We start from the raw sequence: 6,947 nt of genomic DNA, 5'->3' as shown, positions 1-6,947 counted from the left end.
TTTCCTGTCTAATAAATGGTTATTTTTAAGATCACAGAAATGTCCTTATTGTGAGTGGTTAGTTGCGTAAATAGTATACACTGTATGGGTGGTTGATTGTGTATATAGAAAGTGCTTTGAATGGGGGCTCCAGACCTAGAGTGGTAATCAAGAAGAAGGGTGTTTCCCTCAACCAGGCTATACTTAAGACTCTAAAGCATTTCAGTGTCACTATGTGAGGGTGTTCTATCTCTGGGAATTTGTGTGAAAAGAGGTTAGAATAAGCAGAGATAAGTAGAATGTCTAACATACCTAGACAAGAGATCACATGGGTGCCTTCATTGTACCCAACTTGTAGTACACTTGTGAGGGTGTCCAAATAGACTATACATTTCATTGTTGATTCACCATCTAGGTTCCACATCTATTAGAAGCCTCAGATTTAGTGGACATCCTTTTGGTCCCAAGACCTCAAATCACCTTCTTTACTATATAAAAAAATATTGCGATGAGTCCCAGGACAGAGAGAGGGCAGAGGAAAGGAGGTGGTTAGGGCATGAGTCCTATCCCCATGATGCTTCTTCATCCTCTTCAAAAAGCCCAGGGAGGGGGAATCAGCCAGATGAGCAATGACCAAGAACCTACCTAGAGACTTCCCTCACCCCTTACCAATGGAGTGAGGATATCAGTTAACCTAAGGAAAGTATTAAAGGAAACCATACATTAGATGAGTTGATTAGTCTCTAGCTCTTACACTTAAGTTGGACTACCAATTTGTATATCCGGAAAGGGAAGGACCTCCTCCAGAGTTTTACCTATTTTTCCCTACTGTATAAATGGAGATTTTGAACCTTTGACTTTATTCCCCAGAAGTCCTTAGTAGTTCCCAAAATTTCCTATAATCTCTCCTGCATCTCCACTTTGGTGGGATCATGTTATTGGTATTTAACTGGTGGTAACTCCTCCTACACTCTTTTTTTGTTTCATGATGTAGCATCAGCAGTGATGGTGGTAAGGTGGGGAAAATTTGAAAATGGTTAACCAGTCAAGGACATGTGGTTTTTATTTTGTATCCTCTTTATTCTTTGATTTCTAATGGTCTTTAATAAACCTCATAAAATATAATATTTTATTATTTGAGATTAAATTCTAATTTTTATACTACCCAGGTAGTATACTGTGATATATACAAATTATATACATATAAAATAAAATAAATACAAAACAACTGAGAAACAGAATTTCAATATTCTAAAGACCTTTAAAGGACATATATACTGTCCTTTAGCTGAATGAAGATGTAAAGATTAAAATTAATATACAGTAACAAAGTATTATATTTTTAAAGTTTATTAATAATAACTAAAGTAAAAAAAAAGGGTAACTAACCCAGTCCCTCCTCCTTTGGTAAGGAGAGAAGAGAGTGATAGGGAGGAGCTACAGAACTTATAAACAATTATGTGAAGAGGCAAACAGGCATAAAGGGAAAAGAATTCTGGTAATGTAGTTTTAGGGGTTCAAGATTTTCCTAACTATACAAAGACATCCGCTACCATAATCTACCATAATTCAATGAGAATCTATCTAGTTTGGAGGAAGCTTATGATGTGATATGAGATAGAACTCAAAAGATCATTTTTAGGCAACTCCAACATACTCTGATAAGATTACTAAGACTTGGTCCTTGAAAGAGCTCTACAATATCACAACTTCAAGAGAGCCAAGGAGAATTGCTTTCTGGTTCTCTCTAGAAGGCTTGGGAAAGGGAGCCACAGACTTTGAGAGAAGCTACTATGAACAGAAAGCAGATCAGAACCAATGGAAATGCATGCTACACAGAAGGAATATGGAAATGCCAATGGGAGTAGCTGACAAATATAGCACACCAGGAATTGTATTTAAAATAAGAGAGTTTATTAAAATTGGGCACTCTATAGGGATAAGTTAATAGATTCAGGGTTCAAGGTGTTAAGTAAGGATTGCAAGTAGAAACCTACTAGAATCATTGGGCATCAAGAGAAGTGCTGCAACCCCCCTAACCTTGTACAAAGAAGATTGACAACCCCACAACTGCCTTAGTTTAAATAAGGTTTTTCTATCTAGAATCTCCCAGTTCAGCAAGCATTACAGCCATATCCCACCCACTCCCCAAGCTTTGGTGGAGACTTGAGCCAGAAATAAAGACTGAGCAAATCCTAAGATTCTTGGTGGGAGGGGTGCGTACAAAAAAAGAAGATTTAAAACTATAATTAGCTTTAAAATTCAATCTATAAATAAATGGGTTAAACAAGACAGAAAATATAAATTGCTAAACTCTGAATGACACAACACACAAGAGAAGAAGTATCACAATCTATTTTAATCATCTGTTTAGAGCCTATATCTACTTTTAAAGATAGAAGACAAGTTTCTTCTTTTTCCTTTAGTGGATACATAAGTCTTGCAAAAACAAGTAAGGTTATTTAGGTACAAAAATAATTTAAAAGTATATTATTCCTCTTTAGAAATTGTGGGGAGGAAGGTAGAAACCTTACATTCTGGTTTAGAGAAATGAACTACAGGGATTTTCAGACACACCACCAAAAAAACAAACAAACAAACAAAAAACTTGATAGAAAAGAAAGGAGACACTGGAGAACACTGTCTATTATTCATTGCTCCTGGTTGAAACATGCCATATGATAAAAATGACAACACTACCTAATTTATAAATGCTTTGTTCCATTTTGTTTGCCAAATGAATACTTTTTAGTACTAGAAAAGAATTATTTGTAACAATAAAAAATCTAGACTCTCAAGGAAACCAAAAGTACAAATGAAGGATGCCAACTATATTATAAACTTATAGTCATCAAAACTCTTTCATAGTAGTTTAAAAAATATGTTTTCATCTCTTTTTGTGCCTCACTTCTGACTCCGCTAACTTTCTCCACCTGCCTCAAGCAGTCTTCTTGACTTCTTCCTCTGACTGGTAAGGTGTTTCCATATTTTTTTTTTAGGAAAGTACCCAGATCATCTATATCTTCTTCATCCTTCTCTGGACTTTATTCCTGATTCCCCAGACTTTTTCTAACTTCCTACAGTAGAATTTGTGATCTGAAAATTCCTTCTAACTGTTGGGCTCCTTCCTCTGATTGGGACTTCCCAGAGTTGCCATTTTAAGAAAAGAGCCCATGTCAGTCATGTCTTCACTTCTTTCCAGTTTCTACTCCTGGCTTTCAAATATGCTTGATTATGCCCTCATATGGGTACCTTTCCCCTCTTCCTGTGTTCTACAATTATAATTTAAGCTCATTAATGGCAGAAACAGTCTTTGTTTTTGCTTATATTTATATTCCCAGCATTTAGCACATGCCTAGTTCACAGTAACACTTAATAAATTCTTCTTATTGACAGTAGAACTGGATAAGTGAGAAACAAAAGCAATGGATAATGGCAGCCCAGAATTTGAATGAAACTAATAACATATCCTGGGAGAAGTCTCCCTTTTTAGAAAGGAATTTTTTTTAAAAAAAGTAGTTCAAAAGAAATTCAATTTAGCCTGACATACCATATACCACAATAACGTTGACATGGATATATGACTTAAACAGCATTATAAAAATTACAAGAGAACAAGATCAAAGACCCTTCACAATGATAGATGGGGGAGGGGTGAAAACTTAACTAAATTAGATATAGAAGAGATCATTAAAAGATAGATGATTTCAATTACATATAATTGAAAAGATGTTGCACAAATAAAATCAGTGAAGATAGAATTAGAAGAGAAATGGTAGAAGAAACCAAAATTTGCATGAAGCATTGCAGCTAAAATTCTGAAATCTAAGGCACACAGGGAACATAAATATATCACACCAGTAGCATGTCCTAATAAATAATTGGTAAAAAGAGTATGAACAGATTGTTTTTAAAAGAAGGATTGCAACATATAAGCATGGAAAACATACTCCAAATCATTAATGGCAAGAGAAATTGAAATTAATTTGAGAATTTTGCTTTTTATCATGCACTTGACAAATATCAAGAAATGGGCATTTCAATATGCAAGCAGGAAAAGATTATATATGAATCAATGTCTTTCTATTAATGTAAATTTAAAGTATGTAAATAATTTAATGTTAAAATAATGAAATGGTGCTTCTTGTCTGTGTCGCCTTCTGAACCTGTGTATTTTAAAAACTTTCATTGATGTTCTTTTTTTTCTTTTTTTTTTTTGGTATCCATATCACCACCCATCACCACTCTTCCATGTATTTGCAAAAATATCCCTCCCTTTTTGTCTTATTTTTTTTATGCTGTTTGAATACCTAGAGCTTATATATTCATTTGGATTTGGTTTTGGTATGTAGTGTGAGACATTAATCTAAACCCCATTTTAACAGTAAAGCTTTCCATTTATGCCAGGAGTTTTGTAGAATGGGTAGTCTTTAGTTCAGTCCTTTGTGTCTGTGGGCTTATTTAACCCAGTTATACCATGTTTAATACTTCTGGTTCTTATTTCCCTAATTTGTAAAATTAATCAACTAATTTTGAATGAGAACTAAATACCATTCATGATTTCTGCCTTATTGTATAGTTTGAGATGTGGTTCAGGTAGATTCTCCCTGTTCCCCCTTTTGTTTTTATTAATTGATAAAGTTCTGAACCTTTTATTCCCCTAGAAAATAACAAATTATTTTGTCTAGATTTTATGAAGAAATTCTTTGGTAGCTTATTTATGTATGATTGTCATTTTTTATTATATTAGCATGATTCAACCATGAACAATGAACATTTCTCTAGTTATTTGTTTTTTATTTCTATAAAGAGTATTTTGTATTATATTCATATAAATCCTATTTATCTATCAGTAGGTGAAGTTCCAGAATCACACACACACACACACACACACACACACACATACACACATATATATATTCTGTAATTTTTTCTACCTCTTCCTGCTTATTTTTACTGGTAACATACAGAAAAGATGATTGTGGGCTTATTTTTTTTTATCCTGCTACCTTATTCAAGTTGTTTTTTCAACTAATTTTGGTTGAATCTCTGAGGTTCTCTAAATAAACTATCTAAAGATTTTCAAAAAGCAAAAATTATATATATATATATACATATATATATATATATCTTCTTTGCCAGTTCCAATTCTTTCATTTTCTTTACATAGACTGATTGGGATAGTTAGCACTTCTAGAACTATATCTAAGAAGAATAGTTTCAGTGAACATCCAGTGTTTACCCTTGATCTTACTCTTTTGCCTCAAGCTTTTCATCATTTATCAGTAATGCTGGGACTTGTTTTTTAGAGACACTATTATTTTAAGAAAAGGTCTACTCACTTTTATGTTTTTTAATTTTTTAAAAGCAGAAATAAGTGTTACACTCTTTCAAAAGCTTTTTCTGTATCTATTGCTATACATTTACACTATGTGTATTTTTAGATTTTAAATTTAGATTACATTTAAAGTTTTCCTAATATTGAACCAACACTGCATTCTTGATATAAATATAGTTGCAGTATATCTTATTTTTAATGTGTGCTGCAGTCTAGCCTTTGGGATATTTGTTTCAATGTTTTTATATCAATATTCATTTGGAATATTGGTCTATGTTTTTCTTTCTCTATTGAGTAGTTTATATCAAAAAAGGAATTTGGTAGGTTAAAACATAAATGCAAATTAAACAAACTCACTGGTTTCTCCTCACATCAGTCAAATTGAGAGTGATGACAAAAGATGGGAAGAACAGATCTTAAAGGAGTTACAGAAAGACAGGCAACTATTTCTAGTGCCATAGCCTATTAGCAGAGTTGTGAAGTGGTTTATATATAATAAAAGTGATTCAGCTATCCATATCCATTGATCACTTAACATTAGACTGGAAATAATGCTCAAAAAGCCAAAGGCAGAAACAAATGTTCAATATATACCAAAAAAAAATTTTCATCCTACTGTTTGTAGTGAAGAAATAGAAATAGAGTGGGTATCCATTGACTGAGGAAACAGCTGAAAAGATTGGTATATGAATTTAATGAAATATTATTTTTCAATTACAAATAATGATTATTAGGAATGCAGAGAAATATAGGAAGGTTCCATGAACTGATGTAGAACAAAATAAGCAGATCTAAAGGAATAAAATGTACAGTGACTATAGCAATGTAAATTAAAAGAGCAATAAAGAAGTAAAAAGCAGGGAAAGTGCCAGAGATGAGAGAATGAACCATACTTCAGAGAAGAAGAAGATGACTAAGACAGAGTATTATATTCATCATCAGTTATGGTCACTATATTGAATGTTTTTTTATTAACTTTTTTTCCCTTCAAGAGAGTATTCAATCTGGAAAGGATGGTAAAATGATTATGATGTGGAAAAAAAGACAAAGGAAACTTTTTAATGTCAGATGATAAATATTGCTTATTCTATGGGGGGAGAGGAAAGGGAAGGAGGGAGGGAGAGAGACAGACAGACAGACAGACAGACAGAGACAGAGAGAGATAGAGACAGAGAGAGACATAGAGACAGAGAGAGAGAGAAGAGAGAAAGAGAGACAGAGAGACAGAGACAGAGACAGAGAGAAGAGATTATATTGGGGGTTTTATTGGCATTAGGACTTTCCAGATTAGGAATTTCTTCCTTCTAATGTATATTGGCACTTCTTTTTTCAATTCATAGCATTAGAAAGTTTCCTAGGGCACTGAAAAATTAAGCAATTTGTTCAGAGTTCCATAACCAGTATTGAACTAGAAGTAACTGAATCCAGAACTTTGTGACTCAAGTCTATTCTCTCTTCTATTCCATGATACCTTATTTGTGTTATGGATACAAATCCAAAACATTCAATAGTCACTTTGACAGATAAGCTTACATTCAGTTGTGCAGATGACAACATATACATTTATCAGAGTAAGACAAGTTGACCATCTTCTAATACCCACTTATGAATATAATTATCTAAATAAATT

At 33.1% G+C, this 6,947-nt stretch overlaps 1 long non-coding RNA gene across 1 annotated transcript in view; it reads left to right on the top strand.

Annotated features, from left to right (window-relative positions):
* The first annotated feature begins 2,831 nt into the window (after positions 1 to 2,831).
* Positions 2,832 to 6,947, top strand: part of LOC107650111 (uncharacterized) — a 135,975-nt gene continuing 131,859 nt past the window's right edge. The window contains exon 1 of the long non-coding RNA XR_008912221.1: positions 2,832 to 2,950. This is a non-coding gene — a long non-coding RNA (uncharacterized LOC107650111). The remainder of the gene's footprint in view (positions 2,951 to 6,947) is intronic.

Source organism: Monodelphis domestica, chromosome 5 (assembly GCF_027887165.1).
Source record: "Monodelphis domestica isolate mMonDom1 chromosome 5, mMonDom1.pri, whole genome shotgun sequence".
NCBI lineage: Eukaryota > Metazoa > Chordata > Mammalia > Didelphimorphia > Didelphidae > Monodelphis > Monodelphis domestica.
Note: the sequence above shows the minus strand (reverse complement) of the source record. Positions and strands in the feature narration are given on the sequence as shown.